Raw genomic sequence first — 18,707 nt, 5'->3', positions numbered from 1 at the left:
TTGTAGACAACACCATAGCCTTTAGGTCGGTCCTGTTCGAGGAGTATGGGACCAACCTTCGGTCATGGCCATCACTCCGGGAGGGTGTCATAGCTCCGGGTCTTAGGAAATACGTAGAAGAGTCTAGTCCTGAGACAGCCTCGGATCCAGAACCTGCGCTAGCTCGAGAAGTAATTGTCTTAGATTCCCCCGCAGAAGCTCCGGGGCCGATGGTCATGACCATAGATTCCTCTTCTAACTCGGGGGGTAGGATTCCCCTTAGTATATATATATACTTGAGTTTCGCCTTTTTTCCCCTTTGTTTTTTGTTTTTGCATGACTGCTTACTGATATATTGAAGTTGTCTTTGTTATGCCAGAGGAAATGTCTCAGCCCGGGGGAAAAAATCTGCGAGCTATGTTCACCGGAGGGAACTCCTCAGCTGGGGCCTCCGGGCCCAAAATGAAGAAGCTCCGGGTGGCGAAGAAAGCCGCTAGGACCCCAACCAAGTCCCCTGCAAAGGGGAAGGAGCAGCCCCCAGCTGCCCAGGCCGAGGAAACTGCACCTCCTGCTGCAGTGGAGAACATGTCCCCACCCCCGCCGCGAGCTCCGGCCTTTGTCCGGGACACAGGGGCGGAGCTCGGGGCCTCGGCAACTGTGCCCCCTGAGGTACGTATCTCGGTGGACCCCCAGGACCTAGAGAAGATTCCAGATGTCTTTCGGGGGGCAGTGTATGAAACGGCGAGCTACGCCGTCAGCCACTTCTACCGCTTCAATGAGAGAGAGCTGCGGGCCATCGAAATCAGGAGCCCGGTGGGCATAATGGAATCGTCATTGGGCATGGCCTTAACGGTAAGCTGACTTTACCCTTCTATGATTTTTTATTATTATGCCTTGCCCTGTTTTTCCTCTCTCTTTTTTTCTAAGGCAGTTGCCTCTTTGATTTTGCAGAGCATCTTGGCCCTTCACTGGAGAATAGCCAAGGCCAAGGCCCAGCTCGAGGATATGAGGGGCAAGCATCAGACGGCCTTGGCCGCCCATCAGACTTCCTTGCAGACGGCCCAACAGAAGGAAAAGGAAGCCAAGGATGCCCTGGTGGCCACGCAGGCCGAGTTGGCTGAAGCCCGTCCTGAGCTTCAAGAGGCCGATGCCACCAAAGACGCCCTCGCCGCTGCGCGGGCAGAGCTAGACACTGCGAAGGCTGGGGCCGAGGAGGCCAAGGCCGCCCTGGAAGCCGAGAAGGCAGCCTCCAGCTTCTCCATGGAGGACATGCTCTACCACTGCTGGGTCTACAACTCGGACGGTGATTTCTCCTTCTTGGGAGCGGACGTCTGGGAGCCCTTGCTGGAGGGGTTTAAAGCTCGCCTCCAGAAAGAGGCACCTTCTGAGACCGAGGAAGTCTCTGTCGTAGCCGAGCAGGAGGACGAGATGGCGACCTCCACGGGGCAGCCTGGTGGAACTTAGGGCCTTTCTTTTTTGCATCCACTCCTTTAATATTCTCATTTTTTGTGTAACTTTACATGAGGTTTTTTTTTACCTCGAGACAATCGGTTTTTATCAATTTTTGCCTTTGATTGGTTTATTTCCTGTTGCCTTTACGCATTTATGTTACTGCTTTAAAAAACTTAGTTCGCGTTAATTTTTATCAATATCTCGTGCTCTTTAAGAAAAACAACGATCAATCAATTTAAATTAACTTCTAAGTTTTGTGACCTGGTTATGTCCAGGAACTTAGTTTGAAAACTTAGTTCGCGTTAATTTTTATCAATATCTTGTGCTCTTTAAGAAAAACAACGATCAATCGATTTAAATTAACTTCTAAGTTTTATGACCTGGTTATGTCCAGGAACTTAGTTTGAAAACTTAGTTCGCGTTAATTTTTATCAATATCTCGTGCTCTTTAAGAAAAACAACGATCAATCGATTTAAATTAACTTCTAAGTTTTATGACCTGGTTATGTCCAGGAACTTAGTTTGAAAACTTAGGTCACGTTAATTTTTATCAATATCTCGTGCTCTTTAAGAAAAACAACGATCAATCGATTTAAATTAACTTCTAAGTTTTATGACCTGGTTATGTCCAGGAACTTAGTTTGAAAACTTAGTTCGCATTAATTTTTATCAACATCTCGTGTTGTTTAAGAAAAGCAACGATCAATCGATTTAAATTAACTTCTAAGTTTTAAGGCGACCTAGTTAAATCCAGGATAGGACTTAGTTCGCGTTAATTTTTATCAATTATCTCGTGTCTTTTAAGAAAAACAACGATCAATCGATTTGAATTAACTTCTAAGTCTTTAAGGCGACCTGGTTAAATCCAGGATAAGACTTAGTTCGCGTTAATTTTTATCAATTATCTCGTGTCTTTTAAGAAAAACAACGATCAATCGATTTGAATTAACTTCTAAGTCTTTAAGGCGACCTGGTTATATCCAGGTACCATATGCTCCCCAAGTAACTGGGAAATGGTCTTTCGTGGTTACTTTAGATTACACTTGTAAATATGTACAATTATAAATGAAAAGTTATTTCTCATTGCTTAATACATAAAAAAATGGCCTTTCAGGCCTTACAAGGGTGTCATTGATAATATCTCTTCAAATGGATGGCGTTCCAAGTCCGTGGGACTGCCCCTCCATCAAGCCGGGCTAACTTGTAAGTTCCCTCTTTAATGACCTCGATGATTTGATATGGCCCTTCCCAGTTCGGTCCCAAGACTCCATCTTTGGGATCCTTACCGGCTAAGAAAAATCTCCTGAGGACCAGGTTGCCAACGCTAAAGGCACATTTTTTGACCTTTGAGTTGAAATAGCGAGTGATTTTTTGCTGGTAGAGCGTGAGCTGAAGCTGCGAATCTTCTCGTCTTTCATCAACCAAGTCAAGGGAAGCGCAAAGTAGTTCGTGGTTGCGATCCTGGTCATATGCCTGGACCCTATGCGAAAGTACCTTAATCTCCACAGGGAGGACTGCCTCACTCCCAAAAGCCAGGGAGAAAGGAGTATGACCCGTAGGAGTCCGATGCGAGATCCGATATGCCCACAGAACCTAGGGAACTGTTCTGGCCAGACCCCCTTGGCTTCGTCTAGTCTGTTCTTGAGGCTCGCCTTTAACGTCTTGTTGACAGCCTCGACCTGGCCATTCGCCTAAGGATAGGCCACGAAGGAGAAACTTTTCACAATTCCGTACCTTTCACAAAATTCGGTGAATAGGTCGCTGTCGAACTGAGTCCCATTGTCGGAAACGATCTTCTTGGGCAGCCTGAATCGGCAGATAATGCTCTTAACCACAAAGTCGAGGACTTTTTTGGAAGTTATCATTGCCAAAGGTTCTGCCTCAGCCCACTTCGTAAAGTAGTCGATGGCCACCACGGCGTAGCGGACCTCGCCCTTTTCAGCAGGGAGGGCGCCAACCAAGTCGATTCCCCAGACCGCAAATGGCCATGGGGAAGAGATCATCTTCAGCTCGACCGGGGGAGCTCGGGCAACGGTGGCGAATCGCTGGCACTTGTCGCACTTCTTGACATACGAGATCGAGTCCTTGGACAGAGTGGGCCAGTAATATCCTTGCCTCAGGACCTTTAGGGCCAAGCTTTGCCCCCCAGTGTGATCTCCGCAAAAACCCTCATGCACTTCCTGTAGGATGGCCTTTGCTTCGCCTGGAAGAACACATCGTAGGAGAGGTAGGGAGTGCCCACGTCGGTATAGCACCCCGTCTACTATCGTATACCTGGGAGCTTGATACAGTACTCGCCGCGTATCATTACGCCCTTCAGGTAGCTTCCCCTCGGTGAGATACTCAAGGATGGGGGTCATCCAGGTCGGCCTAGCGTCGATCATCTCGACCTCCGTCCAGACTTCTTCTATACTTGGTTTTTCCAAGAACTGTACCTGAACTAACCCCAAAGCCTCCGTCTCCTCGGAGGTGGCGAGCTTGGCAAGAGCGTCTGCATTAGCGTTCTGCTCCCGAGGTATCTGCTCGATTGAGCCTCGCCCAAATGCGGACAGCTCGGCTTTTACCTTTGCCAGGTAGGCAGCCATCTTGGGTCCTCATGCTTGATATTCGCCCAACACCTGGTTTACCACGAGCTGGGAATCACTGAAGCACTGAATGGAGCTCGCCTTCAGCTCCTGAGCTATTCTTAGCCCGGCCAGCAAAGCTTCGTATTCGGCCTCATTGTTGGAGGCCTTGAATTCGAATCTCAGCGCCGAGTGGAATCTATGTCCCTCAGGGGATATCAAAATGATTCCAGCTCCGGAGCCATTCTCGTTGGATGAGCCATCCACGAAGATCTTCCACGATGCCCGGGCCGAGGTGACCTGGGGTGAGTCTTCTGCAGGATCCTCCCGGAATCCTGCGCACTCTGCCACAAAATCGGCCAGGGCCTGACTTTTTATAGCAGTTCGTGGGGTGTACAGAATCTCGAACTGACTGAGTTCGATAGCCCACTTTAACAAACGTCTCGATGCTTTAGGTTTTTGCAAAACCTGCCTTAAAGGCTGATCGGTTATGACATGTATTGAGTGGGACTGGAAGTACGGCCTGAGCTTTCGAGAGGCCGTGATAAGATAAAACGCTCCGAGATTCAGCTCCGAGAAGTCTCTTGCTGATGTAATAGACCGGTTTCTGAACCCGGTCTTCTTCTCGGACCAGTACGGCACTAACTACATCCTCTGTGACAGCTAGGTAGAGAAAAAGGGATTCTCCTGCCTTTGGTTTGGACAGTACGGGTGGCTCGGCCAGATGTGACTTTAGCTCGAGGAAAGCACTTTCATACTCTTCTGTCCACTCGAAATTTTTATTTCCCCGAAGAAGGTTGTAGAATGGCAGGCACTTATCGGTGGATTTTGAAATAAACCGATTGAGGGCTGCCACCCTTCCTGTCAGGCCTTGGACGTCTTTGCGCGACCTGGGTGAGGGAAGCTCGAGCAATGATCTGATCTTGTCGGGGTTGGCCTCGATTTCTCGGGTATTGACGATGAAACCCAGGAATTTTCCAGATGCGACTCCAAAAGTGCACTTCTGTGGATTAAGCCTCATACCATACTCCCGTAATATCTTGAAGCACTCTTCCAGGTCGGAAACATGGTTATCGGCAATCTTTGACTTGACTAGCATGTCGTCAACGTGCACTTCCATGTTCTTCCCGATCTGGTTGGCGAACATTCTATTTACTAACCTCTGGTATGTAGCGCCGGCGTTCTTCAGCCCGAATGGCATGACCTTGTAACAATAAACGTTAGTCGGGGTCATGAAGCTGGTGTGCTCTTGGTCCGTCGGATTCATGGCGATTTGATTGTAGCCTGAGTACGCGTCCATAAAGGACATGAGCTCATGCCCCGCCGTGGCATCCACCAATTGGTCAATCCTCAGCAAGGGAAAACAATATTTGGGGCAAGCTTTATTCAAGTCGGAGAAGTCGATGCAGGTCCGCCATTTCCCATTGGGCTTTGGGACCAGCACGGGGTTGGCAACCCAAATCGGAAACTTGGCTTCACGAATAAAGCCGCATTTCTTGAGCCGGGCTACTTCTTCCTCTAAGGCTTCAGCCCGAGTTGTTCCCAGGCGCCTTTGCTTCTGGGACTTTGCAAGAATGCTTTTATCCAGATGAAGGGTGTGCATGATGACACTCGGGCTGATTCCCACCATATCCTCGTGGGACCATGCGAACACATCCAGGTTATCCCGCAGAAATCTGATCAGCTCTGCTTTCCTCTTGTTACAGAGGTTTTTCCCGAGCCTGGCCATCCGTGAAGGGTTCTGCGGATCGATGTTTACTTCCTCGAGCTCTTCAATAGCTTGGAGCTCGGACTTATCCTCGCCTATTCGGGGGTCAATATCCTCACTTAAGACGATATTTTCCCCTTCGGCGCTCTGAGGTTTTTCAATCTCAGGATCAGCTAAAGGTCCCTGAGATTCCTCTCCTCCGCCTTGGATGGCCATTGCTAGCTGCCCGGGTTTCGACTTTCCCTTCATGGAAATGCTGTAGCATTCCCTGGCAGCGAGCTGATCGCCACGGACAGTGCATATTCCCATGGACGTGGGGAATTTCATCGCGAGGTGGCGAACGGAGGTGATGGCCTCAAAAGCTATGAGTGTGGGTCGGCCCAAAATTGCGTTGTACGCAGCGGGGCAGCCGATGACCGCGAACTCGAGGAGTTTGGAGACTGTCCGAGGTCCTTCTCCTAGGGTGATCACCAGATCGATCGTCCCTATGGCCGCTGATCCTTCTCTCGAAAAACCATACAACATCATGGAGGTCGCCTTTAGATCGGCGACAGTCAAACCCATCTTCTCCAGTGTGGATCGGAATAGAAGGTTTACCAAGCTCCCATTATCGATCAGCACCCTCCGATTTGCGAGCTGCACTGCTACGACCAGAGGGTCGTTATGCGGGAACTGAACATGGTTGTCATCTTCTTCAGTAAAAATAATTGGTTGTCTCTCCAATCGTTGCTGCTTTGGCAAACGTTGCTCCGGGATGAACTCTACTCCGTTATACGCCTTGAGTTCGTTTAAGTACCTCTTCTGGGCACCCCTGCTCACGCCAGCTAAATGCGGACCTCCAGAGATTGTGGATATCTCTCCTCCTATCACTGGAGGAGGGACGTCTTGGTCTACCCGAGACTCGGGCTGAATGACCTGGACTTCTGGAGCATGTCGACTTGCTGGAACCCTGTTCCGCGCGTACTGAGCCAAGGGGCCGGCTCTGATGAGATTCTCGATCTCATCTTTCAAATGCCTACAATCATCAGTATTGTGGCCAACGTCGTTGTGAAAACAACAAAACTTAGAGGTGTCTCTCTTCCTTTTTTGGTGCTTCAACGGCTCCGGCTTCTTCCAGGGGAGGCGAGCAGAATTCGCCAGGAAGTTGTTCTCCCTAGAGTGGGTGAGCTCTGTATAAGTCGCGTAGACCGGCTTAAATTTGTCTACGGACTTATTCTTCTTTGGGCCGTGCTGGTTTCCCTCGCCATTCCCCTTTCTTTTGCCTCCACCAAACTGGTTATTCTGTGTAATGTTCTGGGTCGCTGTCACGACCTTCGTTCCCACTCCATCAAGCTGCTCAGGGACCTGGCTGGTTCCTGCAGCTGAGGCTTCGGCCTCCTCCAAGTTGATCCATTCTTGGGCCTTATTTAGGAACTCGTTCACTGAGCTAACTCCCTTCATTTGTATTTCTTTCTAGAGTCCCCCTCCGACGAGGATTCCAGTTCTCAAGGCCATGAGCTTAGAGCTGTCATCCGCGTCTCTGGCCCGGGCAGCGACGTTCGCGAACCTACTCAGGTAAGCCTTCAGAGGCTCGTCGGGCTGCTGCCTCGCGTTAGCCAGAGAGTCGGCCTTGATGCGAGCAGCCTGGGAGGCTCGGAATGCCCTTTTGAAGTCAACCGAGAAAGTTTTCCAGGAGCTGATTGATTGTCTTTTGCTTTGCTTAAACCACTGGCTGGCTGGTCCAGTCAGTGTGGAGGGAAATATCAGACACCTCAGCTCGGGGCCAATGTTGTGGGCCATCATCAGGGTGTTGAACATCCCCAGATGATCCGACAGGTCTCCATCTCCGTTGAATTTGGATAGGTGCGGCATACGGAAACCGGGTGGGTATGCCGTTGCTGCTATGCTGGGGGCGAAGAGCTCTAGCTCGTCCCCCGAATCATATTCATCTTTCTCTTTCTCCGACAGGAGCTTCCTCATTAGCTCCTCCATCTGAGCCAGGCGCTCGAGGGTTTTGTCCTGATTTCCTTCATTACTCCGGGGCTGTTCAACAGCTCCGGATCCACTGTGTACGTTTGGTGGGTTATTGCCCCTCGTATCTTGAGATAGGTTATTTGGGGCGTTCTCGTCGTTACGCACCTCGGACAGGTCTCCCCCTGAGTGAGCATGGTTGCCACCTCCTACTGGCTCTCCTCTATGAGAGTTTAGGCGATCTCGCAGGTCGCCCCCCTGGGTGGTTTGAGGACTTTGTGCCGAGCTTAAACGTTGACGCAGGTCTCCACCAGAAAGGTCACTCCCGCGACTGCCGGTCCAGTAGCTCCTGTTAGAGAAGCTCGGAGTCCGCCTTTGGGGGTGAGGATCTGAACTCTCTCTTGGCGCCCTGCTACGTCAGGAAGGTCCTGTGGACGGCGGGTTTCTCCTACTGCTTCCGTAAGTTGGAATATCTCGGATGGGCCGAGGAAGAGACGGATATCTTATTGGAGACAGAGGATGCCTGACCGGAGATGCAATCCTGGTTCCGTCAGGGCAGATCAAGTTAGGTGGGGGCCTTTCGGCCCTGCCAACTTGCGGGTCCCGCGCCTGGCGATCTGGACGAGGCACAAGACGGCTGGTGGGGACGGGCTGATGCTGTGAGGTCTCCCCGGATCTCCTTCTAAAATTTTCTTGAGCTCTCCTGGGCGCGCTCGAGGCTGGTTGGGAGCTAGGAGTTGAAGTTCGAACCGAGCGGCTATACTGCTATTCGGCCCTAGGCATTTCTTCGAAGTTTGCCTCTCGACGATGCGATGAGGGAATAGAGTTGGATGCCGACGGACTGTCTGAGCGGCTAGGCCTGAACCGATTACCCCGGCGGGACTTATGAGTCTCGCCTTGCCTCTTTCTGACGTTAGCGTCGATTGTAAGAGGGGGTATTCGGGCCAACACCTCCTTAATCTACTGATTAGCTTTCGCTAGTTGGCTCCTCAGCTGAGCGTTTTCCATTTCTACCGCAGTGTAAAAATCTGGGTTTGGATTAGGTGGCCGGGGCGCCGAACTTCCAGTGTCATCTTGGCCCACCGGTTGTTTGCCCCGCCGCTGCTGGACCTCAGGAATTTGTTCACTAGGGATGGCGATATGATGAACATCCTGCCCATCATGTTGTTCCGTCTCGTTACCGTGTCTTGATCGGGTGGTCACCATAGTTGGATGTTTGCGATAGCACCAATCTAACTCGCTCTCAATGAAAGCACCAAACTGTTGACGCAATTCTTCGCCAACAGGTAATTAAGAAAATAAGAGGAAGGGATTAGTGCTTAACTATGAACCGAAATAGATGAATGATCTTTTTAAATTGACTGGTGACACAATCACGTTTTTTAGGTAGTTCAAAGGTTAAAATCCTTCTACTCCATCAGTCAATATTATTGCTATATGCTTGGTATTCTTTTACAGGGTATTTCCTTACACAATAGAATCCAACCCTTTGCAACTCCCAGGGTCTCCATATTTATAGGAGAGTGCACCTGGGAGTTGGTAAGAAGGTCATCCCGTGACCTTCTTACCTATCATGTCAATTCTGTGACATTCATGATTAATTCCTAAAACCTGACACATGAAGTGTGGTCTAATCAATAGGTAAGGGGGATAATGGGCCGCACGGCCCAACCCAGTCGTAGGTGCCATAATACGTACGTTCATGCTGGGTGTCCGAGAAGTCAGGGATGTATCAGACACGTGATGTCTGATATATGCACGTTTACCTTGCGTGGTTGACTTTATAAAAGGTCACAGCCTCCAACTCTAGCACGTGGTACGAGCTGGATGCTTCCCTCGACCTGTGGCCTTCAGAGTCCAGACTCGGTCCTTAATTAATCTTGGCGAACCTTTAGGTTACCTCGAGCTAATGAAGTAGGATCTTACGATGGCAGCTCCGGTCTTGGGGATGTCCACGTGGTAGACATGATTAGGCCGTATCTCAGCCCGCTAACAGCCCGTGGGAAAATCAAGGCGTACAATATTAATTAAAGCTCTACTAATAAAAATATAAATATAAATATAAATATAAATAAAAAGGTATAAACAGCCTCTAAAATACATTATAGCTCCATCCTCCAAGGTATAATTATATATATTTGGTTGAACAATAAGAAGATAGCACTATAATTATTTGTATTAACAATTAATAAAAAAAAAGATTTCATTTCATATTTATATTAAGGAAAATGTATAAAGCAACCATAATGGATCTGTCTTTCTTTTTTAATCAATAATGTCAACCATAACAAGAACAACGTAATGGAAGACGTAACATATAATTATTACAAGCCGACTGTTTTGACCCGAGAAATACATCATATTATACGACTAGCATATAATAAACATGAGAGATTCTATGATAGGGGCTTTGAAAGGCTACTGTATATTACCCACTCGTTAATAGTTTTCGGCGTAATTTTTTTTATGTGACTGAGTATTTTGTAGTTATTTGAAGCTTCATGTAAATTTTTAAAAAATTCAAAATAATTTATAGTGTCGAAAACTAATTTCAAAGCATGTTGTTGCATGCGTGACTAATTTTTTTTTATGTGTGTGGAACATGAAAAAAACTATTAAAAAAAGAGGATGAAAGAAATAATGAAAAAACACTTCATCATCACGATTTTACATTAAATTAATAGTAAGAAAATATAATATAACTTAAATTCCTAAAAAAAAATACAAAAATTTAAATAGTTGAAAGTTTAGATAACAACAAAAAATAATTATTAGTAAAAATAATAATAATAAATAAATGAGAAGAACAAAATAATTTGACAGAAAAGAGCAAAAAAGACTGTATAAAAAGATAAAAATATTGTATATAGTTTTTTTATACATTAATTAATAAATATAATATAATATAACTTTTTCTTATCAGGAACTATGAATATGAATAGAAAGATAAATTGAAATCCAAATAAGACAAATTACAGTATAAAATACAGAAAATACCAAATATGATCAAATGTTGAATGAAAATTTGTAAACACAACACGATTATTATAAATATGATTATAAAATTTGAAAATACCAACATGAGTATGACACGACACGATTAAGGTAAACACAAACACAACACGATTATTAAACGTGTCAAAAACTCAAACACGAACACGACACGATTATTAAACGTGTCACTCAAACTTATTTATTTTCGTGTCATGCCGTGTTATCATGTCGTGACCCAAATTGTCACTCCTACCTATAAGTGACACTTGTACAAATAAATAATACATGTGACAAATATATATTTTGAGTGAATTACGTGTGACATATATATATTTTGAGTGAATTATAATAAATAAAAAATATATATAAAATAAAATAGTTGAATGAACGGTGTATATATATATTTTAAGTGAAATAAATCCGACATTTTGATTAAGCTGTCTTTTAAATTATAATAAATTAATAAAAATTAAAATTACATATAAAACAAAATAATAGAACCACTATAACATGATTCTATATATTTAATATAAATGTATAAATATTTATGGAGGCCATGCGTCTCACGAAATAAAGATCCCAAAAATTATTGACTCCTATTGTTTGCCATCCTAATAAGTAGGTACATAATTGAAACTATATATTATAATAATAATAATAATAATAATAATAATAATAATAATAATAACAATAATAATAATATTTAATACGATAAATATTTTTCTGACTACTTGTGATGTCGTGATGACAATTTCTATGTGATTTATTAATTTAATATACATAACAGTCTAATCTGGAAATCTATAAATAGAAGAGCAAATAATCAATACATACATATAGAGAAAAAATTTAGGCTTACTTGTTTCTCTAATTGTTGTAGTTACGCTTACGCTGTCATTAAACGTTAATGCAACGACCAAACGTAGTCACTTTGTGCTGATTCACGGGGCTGGTCACGGAGGCTGGTGCTGGTACAAGGTGGCCACTCTCTTACAATCCAAAGGTCATAATGTCACAACTCTTGACCTCACAGCCTCAGGAATAAATCCTATCCAACTTAACCAAATCAATGGTTCCGTCGTTGCCTATGTTAAGATTGACTGATTTCATGGCGTCGTTGGCTCCCACGGCGGAGAAGGTCGTCCTTGTGGGCCATAGTTTGGGTGGCCTCAGCATATCTCTTGTCATGGAGAGTTTTCCCAATAAAATTTCAGCAGCAGTATTTGTTACCGCTGCTATGCCTGGTCCTAACCTCAGTTATTCCAACATATCCCAAGAGGTAAAAACTATTTATACATATATTTATTTATATAATTATGCATCATTAGATTAAAAAAATAAATACTAAACTAGAAATAAAGTCTTTGTATGTAATTTGTGTTTTAGTTTTAGCTATTTAATTGACTTGCTTTAGCGGTTTTTATCCCATTGATATATATACATATATTTATATAAAACAATGTAAAATGTGTCCCCACACTACAAGACTTTTTTTTTTTTGAAAGGACCACACTACATATATAAAGTATTGTTATAATAAGAATTTTTACTAGGAGGACACGTTTATATATAATATTATACATAATATTATGTTATCTTTTACACTATTTTTAAGTGTCATATATGTAATTTAAGACAAATAAATAAAAATAAAGTATCATATATAATAATTTCAGAGTTTTTGAATGAACACGTGGCATTAATATTAAAATTTTGTACTAAATTAATTTAAACATACATAATATTATGTTATCTTTTACACTATTTTTAAGTGTCATATATGTATCTTAAGAAAAATAAATAAAAATAAAGTATCATATATGTATGTAAAATATATATAACCCATTTAATATAAGAAATTTTTTAATAGAATCATGATTCAAGTGCTAGACTTATTATTCTAAAATGAGCATTTTTTTCTTAATACTTATTTTAAAAATACAGAGCTCTCGAAGAGTTGGTTCTCTTATGGATTCAACATTTATATATGGCAATGGTCCAAATAACTCTCCCACTGCCCTGCTTTTTGGGCCAAATTTATTGTCGTCCAGATTATACCAGCTCTCTCCACCAGAGGTAACATAAACATAAATTGATTTGTGATTTAATTGCTAATTAAGTTAATTAATAATCGTCTAATTATAAATATAATATTCGTTAATAATGAACTATATATGTGTTTGAGCAGGATTTGGTGCTTGGCCTGTCATTGTTGAGACCTTCTGATCTGTTTAGTAATGAAGAATTGTTAAGAAAAGAAGTAAAATTGACCAAAAAAAATTATGGGTCGGTAAGAAGAGTATTTATTGTGTGCGACCAAGACTATGCGAACGAGGAGAGTTTCCAAAGGTGGATGATTGAGAGGAATCCACCGAATGAAGTAATGGTCATCAAGGGGACTGATCATATGGTCATGTTCTCTAACCCACTTATCCTCACTTCCTACCTGTTACACATTGCACACTAGCTAATATCCTTAATGTATTAATAATGTTATTATAAATGTATCATGACTTAATATAATCATATTTAAATAAATCGAAAGTGCTTATCTAGTGTTAAGTAATCAAACTATCATTTGTGGAATACCAAATCATGTCTGTTCCGAGAAGTTTGAGGTACAATGCAAAATATGTTATTTTAATTATAAAATGACAAATTTCTAAATTTAAGATCTTTTTGTGAATATATACATACCAAATCACACGTAAAGTCCATGTTCCTACTGAGCTTGTTTTTGAACATCCGGTTAACTAATCTTTGATACGTGACACCAATATTCTTGAGACCAAAGGGCATCACCTTATAACAGTATATCCCTTTGTTTGTTCAGAAGATGGTGTGTTCTTAGTCAACGATATGCATGGAAATCTGGTTATACCCCGAGTACGCGTCCATAAATGACAATATCTCGTACCTAGAGGTGGTGTCAACCATCTAGGCATTCTTAGGCAAAGGAAAACAATCATTTGGGCAGGCCTTGTTAAGGTCTAAGAAGTCTATGCAGGGCCTCCAGGTTCCATTGGGCTTGGGCACCAAGACCGGGTTTGACATTCACTTCAGATACTGAGCATCCCGAACGAAACCATTCGTGAGAAGCTTGTCGACTTCCGCCTCATACAGGGTGCCCTGGTCGGGTCAATGGTCATCCGCTTCTATTGCACTGGGGCAACATTAGGATCAATGTTCAAGGCATGGCATATGATGTTTGGGTCAATGCGTGTCATATCGCAGTGAGACCAAGCGAAGACATCTTGGTTCTCCTAGAGAAAGCCTACCAAAGCCTCTCGGACTCCCGTCTTGAAATTTTTCCCGACCTTGGTTTTCCTATCTGGATTTGAGACATAAAGGGTGACCTCATCAGCCTCCTCCATGGGTTCAACATTCTTTCTTCCTAAACTTTAGGATTCAACTCATTGGACTCCCTTTCCTCTTTAACAGCTTGGACCACCCTTTCTTCGGGAGGAGGTTGCTCGGGGGCTGTCACCGCCTCAATCACCATTATTGGATGCTTAAGGGACACATTGTAGCATTGACGAGCCTCCTTTTGGTCTCCGCGAACTGCGCCTATTCCCGCCTCGGTGGGGAACTTCATGTACAAGTTGCGTATAGAGGTGACGAATCCAAACTCCACGAGGGCTTGACGTCCTAGAATGGCATTATAAGCGGATGAGCAGTCTACAACCACAAATGTGCAGTACTTGAAGGTCTGGCATGGCATTTCTCCAAGGGTCATTGACAGCTTGATCTATCCCATCGAAAAGAGACCTTCACCTGAGAACCCATAAAGGGTGGAGGTGGAAGGGGACAGGTTACTCATAGTCAACCCAATCTTCTCGAAGGCTGACTTAAACAAGATGTTCACAGAACTCCTGTTATCCACCAAGATCCGAGTCACCATCTTGTTGGGGATTTGGCTTTAAAGCACCAAAGGATCGTGGTTTGGAAAATGCACCATCTGAGCATCGTCCTCGAAGAATGTGATGATATGATTCGTCATTTAGGGCATTTGTGCTGGCGTTTGTGTAGCACCCACATTATTTTGACATAATATAGCCAATAATCACATGATTGCATTGCATTACATATCATACAATATGTATAATTTGAGCATATGCATATTCTTATAAGTGTTTTCATGTACAAGTATAAAAGTTGTGTATGTGATGTCTATATGTATGCTCAATATTATTAACCTTGTGGCATTTGAGTTGTCTTTTATGGGTGTTTGATGTGCTCAAGATATAAGAAAGTATGAAAAATATGGACAAGGCATGGAATTAAGTGATGAAAGTGAGATATAGAAGGCAAAATAGGTTAAGTAGTGAAAAATAGTACAATGTCGATTACTAGTATTTCGGTGTAAAATTGAGTATTTATGGATTTACCAAATGTAATCAAGGTATGATTAAGGTCTCATTGATGATGTAAAAATGGTTTTAGAACCATTAGACCAATTCTTGATGGGATGTATACATAATCAGTGGTATTGATGCAAAGTCAAAACGAGCTTAGCATAAGTGCGCTACGCTCGATCGGGTAAGCATAACTATTGGGTATGAAGTCATATGGATCTAAGGTTTGGTGTGAGTGTTTTACACATAAGGATAATAGGCCTAGCAGATGATTAAGTCGAAATTATTGAAGTGATAAGGTTTTCATAAGTCAAAAGGTGAAATGATGAGATGAAAGGTGTCAAATTTTGATACAATAAGGCTAAATCATTGAAAATAAAGAATTTTTCATCAACCTTATCACTTTGCACGACCATTACTCTGAAAAACAGAGAGAAAAGAAAACAAAAAAAAACCATTTCTTGGCTGGTTTGAAGAAATTCTAAGGAGATCCAAGTGAAAGCAAAGCCAAAGAAGTAGATTAAGCTTAGTTCTAGCCTTTTTATGGTAAGTTCTTGTACTTGGAAGTTAAACCATGTTTTTTGAATTTTTCTGAAAGCTTATATATGGTGTTTTATCTTTTTTAAGATATTTCTTGGGGTTTCCAAGTGGTTTGAGGTTTAGAAAAGCTTGAAGAGAGTGTTTTCGCCGAAAAGTTGCTCGGTAAGTGAAATTTTGTGTTTTATGAGGTTTTTGGGGTTCTTGGAGTACAAGATGATTTTTGGTTATTTGATTGAGTTTATAAGAGAGTATATATGTTTATAAATGTTTGAATAGATGTGGAGACTCATTTAATTTAGGTGATGATCTAGGAAATTAGAATTTTATCAAAATTGGTATATGATAACTTTATGATGAATTATGTTGGTATTTGGGATATATATGGTTATGGCAGGTTATTTGATGTTAATTATTGGTTGATTTTGATATTTGAGGATAGCTAAAATTAAGGGGAAACTCTGTCAAAATTTCTCCAAATGTCTAAGATAAATCTAATGCTCGATCTAGGTGGTTTAAGGCATTTTAGGCATGTTTTGGGTATGAAATTTGATATGATGTTTTATGGGTATTTTTAAATGAGAGTTCAATGTATTACTGCCATCATTATGATGAGAAATTCATGCCATTGTCAGGATAAGCACATCAATACCTAAGACGCCACTTGTTACACGGTGAATTATATTTTGGACAGAAGGTAAGTAAAGTACTCAACTGCAACACAAGAATTACATGTTATGTGAAAGTATGCATTATATGAATATTTTGTGAGTAAGTGGTATTAACATACATTGACACTTCATCATAAATTTGTATGCATGGCATAATAGTGATATGATAAATTATTATATGATATAAGACCATGCATGATATTATGATGACTAATCATATGATGCCTTTGCAAGTTTTGTGCAACATAAAAGAAATTTGTAATAAGAAGTTTAAGTTCAGTGCCACTGTTTTGAAAAGGCAAATGAAGGTGTTAATAAGTGTAAACGGAGGCCTATAGTAGGCTTATAGTGGCTGCCCAATAATTTGGGCTAGGTTTTAGTGAACCAATTATATTGTTTGCCATATTTCCGTTTTTATTTCTCCTCCATATGAGTTATTGTTATATGTATTGACACCACAGTGTGTGGCCGCCTTAACTCTTGAGCCCGATGGGGCAACGATGGAATAAGGTTTTTAATGTGCCCTACTGTGGTGATGGCTAGCCGGAGGAGAACCTATGAGATTTTATATTGTATGTGTAACAAGCCCTGCAGGCATTGACCAATTCAAACAGTGTGCACAATATTAAGGGGCCCAAAATTTAAAAAGAAGTTGTGTATGTCCATTGATATTGGGTAATCATTAGCATTGCATGCATTACTTTGGTTACTGAGCTTTAGGCTCACAGTTGTCTTGTGTTGCAGGTAGAGAAAGAAATGTGTGAATTACATGAGGAGAACTGAAGCATGGTCCTGACCCTGATTTGTACATATGAACATATGGACCTTTTGTGGGTTATTTCAGTTATCAGTGAGATGTTTGTAATAAAGTGTGAAGTTATGTTTTGAAAATAAATTGGGTTATTTAATACTTATGTATAATATGTTTGAGACACACTTTATGTTTAATGTAAATAATGTGAAATAAGTTTTCAAGTTTAAAAAAAAAATGTCCAGACTTCCGCAGTAATAAATTATGATATAGTTTTAAAACGTAACACCTCAAATATAGTTTTAACTAAAATAAGTGAGGGTGTTACAGTTTGGGCTAGTGTCATTACTTCGTCATCATGGTTTAGGGTCCGCGCATAGCGATTCTGCGAGCCCCTCGAAGTGACCCCAAAGTTGGGTCCTCTGGAGATAGTCTCTACTCCCCCGTTCATCAGGGGAGGTCCATGGGCTACCTGTTGTTGCGGGGTCAAAGGACCTTGGTCCGGGGACTGAGGAACCACCTGCTAAGGAGGAAATCCTACGACTGGAGCCTGGTCTGGGCGTGTTCTACCCCTAGTATACTGGTGGAGGTGTCCCAGTTTGATGAGACTCTCAATTTCATCTCTAAGTTGCTTGAACTCGTTGGTGTGGTGCCCACATTATTGTGGAACAAACAAAAATTAGTGGAATCTCTTCTCTTCTAATCCCTTTGCATAGGTTGTTGTTTCCAGTAATGTACCTGCTTCTCCGTGGGAAGGAAAATATTCTCCCGAGTATCAACCAAGTACGTGTTCTCAGAGTATTGCGGAGCATACTTCTTGTCGGGAGTTGCTGTAATGCCCCAAATTTCCTAATAGGGTTTAGGACCTTGATTAGGAGGCCGGGAGGGCCATAATTGATTTATTATGGTATTTAATGATTATATGCATGTTTACGTGAATTATATTATTATATGATGGTGAATGCATGCATATGGGAGTATTTATTATTATAAGGGTATTTTGGTAATTTGGTCGCTGTGGGCGTAATTGTGTGTTTTGGGTGCATGATTGTGAATTATAAATAATACCACATGATATGTGGATTGGTTCGAGCCATTCGGCATGAGACGATCATGGGAATGCAAGTGTTCGGTCTAGCAATAACGGGTTTAAGTTCGGGGCTCGGGGTGAGTCTCGGGGTCAATTTGATGACCAGAACATTATCGAGAATAAAAGGGTAATGGGATATGATTTATTGGTATTGGAGGATATTGAGAATAGCGGGAATTGGAGAGCGTTAATTATACTTAACGAGATAGGCGGGAAATGACGGTTTTACCCTCGGAAGCCTTTAGGGGGATTTATTTGGCCTAGGGGCATTATGGTCTTTTGACCTTAAGGATTTATATCAGCCTTTGAGTTTTAGGTGGCTGTGGAAAACAGAACCAAAAACAGAGCATCATCATCCTCATCCTTTTCTCTCTGTCGTACACCATTTTCCCTCTTTCTTCCTTTGGATTTTTGACCTCAATTTGAAGGAATAAGCTAGGAAACCAAGGTTTGAGCATAGGAGCTTGATTCAACCATTAAAGGGGATTGAAAACGAAGCTTGAGGTAAGGAAACTCAGCCATGAAAGTCTTGTTATACTCTGTTTTCTTTTAAGTTTCAACTTGTGATTTCTTGGGGGTAGTTGGAATTAATGGAAGTTTGATTGATGTTTAACTTGAGTTTTGATGTGGGTGAGTTGTTGATAATGTTTAGTGGT

General features: G+C 42.3%; 1 long non-coding RNA gene and 1 pseudogene across 1 annotated transcript; both read left to right on the top strand.

The window, feature by feature from the left end:
* Window positions 1–564: 564 nt before the first annotated feature.
* LOC133779781 (methyl jasmonate esterase 1-like) lies at window positions 565–13,314 on the top strand (annotated as a pseudogene).
* A 1,928-nt stretch (window positions 13,315–15,242) lies between these two features.
* LOC133779654 (uncharacterized) lies at window positions 15,243–17,199 on the top strand. The gene is made up of 4 exons (XR_009869153.1): window positions 15,243–15,548; window positions 15,630–15,704; window positions 16,175–16,236; window positions 16,955–17,199. It is a non-coding gene; the product is annotated as an uncharacterized LOC133779654 (long non-coding RNA).
* The last annotated feature ends 1,508 nt before the right edge of the window (window positions 17,200–18,707 follow it).

This window comes from Humulus lupulus, chromosome 1, assembly GCF_963169125.1.
Source record: "Humulus lupulus chromosome 1, drHumLupu1.1, whole genome shotgun sequence".
In the NCBI taxonomy this organism is placed as follows: Eukaryota; Viridiplantae; Streptophyta; class Magnoliopsida; order Rosales; family Cannabaceae; genus Humulus; species Humulus lupulus.
This window is presented reverse-complemented; position numbering and strand designations above follow the sequence as displayed.